Here is a 1,542-nt window from a genome sequence, read left to right as displayed (position 1 = left end):
AAAAAAATTACTAAAAGAGTTATACTAGGTTTTTAATATGTAATTTCGTCCCAAATTTGTACTTAAAATGACTATAAAAATAAACTGTTTAAATGTATATTTTAGATTTTCTGGTAACAGAATTAATTACTTACGTGGAATCTTGTTTTTAAATTTTTAATTCTTAGATACAAAAATTGAACATTTTATAAATTTTTAACTACAAAATAATTTTTCAAATTAAAATTTGATAAATTTTGTCAAAATTTGATCTTTAAATGCTTATAAAAAAAAATTGTGCCTATGTATTTTTAATATTTTTCAACTGTTATTGTAACAATATATTAGGAGCTTTTTTTTAAATTTATACACTTTTTGGCCCAACAGATAAAACTTTATTGATATTTATAGAAAAAAAAACTAAAAAAAAATGGAAAATGAAAATGTCCGTAAAGAGCTCAAAATAAATCAAAATATTTTCAAAATTTTACCGTGTATAGAAAATGCAAATATAAACAACCTGTGAAAATTTCATATATCTACGGTCATTTATTTTAGAGTTACACCAAAAACCAAAATCGATTTTGCGTAAAAATTCCCGTTTTTCCTTAATTTTTCTTTTGTTTTTCACGTCGCTTTTGAAAACTACTGGGAAATTTTTACTTTTGACCCCCCAAAGTACCAACTAGATTCACTTTCCAATCATAAAAGTTACTATTGAAAAAAATCGAAGCAGTTTTACTGTCCTAAAAGGTGATGACAGACACAAAAAAAAAATAAAAAAAAAACACACATCATTGTAAAATCAATACATTCATCGTTCCACTCAGAATCTAAAATGTTAACAATTGGCCTGCCATTAATACTCCAATGCGTCGTCATAATTAACTTATACATGTTTTCATATATAGGTAATATAAAATATATATATTTTAGCTAGACATTAGCTGGTTGCTTTAACTGCTTATAAGCTTTTAGTTCTTTGAATTGCTAGCTATTTAAAAGTTGCATTAGTCGTTATGAGTTTTAATTAGAATTATAAAAGGGGAGGAAAGAATATTTACATAGGTTTGCATAGGTTTCCTACATTTATATATATATAAATATATATTTTTTTTAATGGCCTGGTGAAATGTCAAAATTGGCCTGCCTAAAAGTTTGCACACCCAGAAAAAAAACTGAAATGACGCCCCTGAGCTATTTTAAGTCGAGGAAAAATAATTCAATTAATTTTAAACATTACTTTAATTTAAACACTAAAAAAAGTTAAATTCTTATTGGAAACAATTATTTACTGTCGAAATATTACAATATAAATAAACTAATTCTATTCGATTAAACAGTGTATAGGCACAATCGTCGTCAACAATAAACAATACTAGCCAACACAGTATAATATCAATGTTATATGCGACATAGTGTTTACTGTTTATACGTCATAATAATAATGGTGTACGGAGTGGCCGAGTGGATTAAGGCGTCGGTTATGACGCACGTCGCACACCGTCGCCGGTTCGATGCCGGCCGCGGGTGGCATTATTCTTTGGCCAAGTCATGGCGTCC

The sequence above is a fragment of the Acyrthosiphon pisum genome, chromosome X, assembly GCF_005508785.2.
Source record: "Acyrthosiphon pisum isolate AL4f chromosome X, pea_aphid_22Mar2018_4r6ur, whole genome shotgun sequence".
Classification (NCBI taxonomy): Eukaryota; Metazoa; Arthropoda; class Insecta; order Hemiptera; family Aphididae; genus Acyrthosiphon; species Acyrthosiphon pisum.
The sequence above is the reverse complement of the archived record's forward strand: the minus strand, read 5'-3'. Positions refer to the sequence as shown.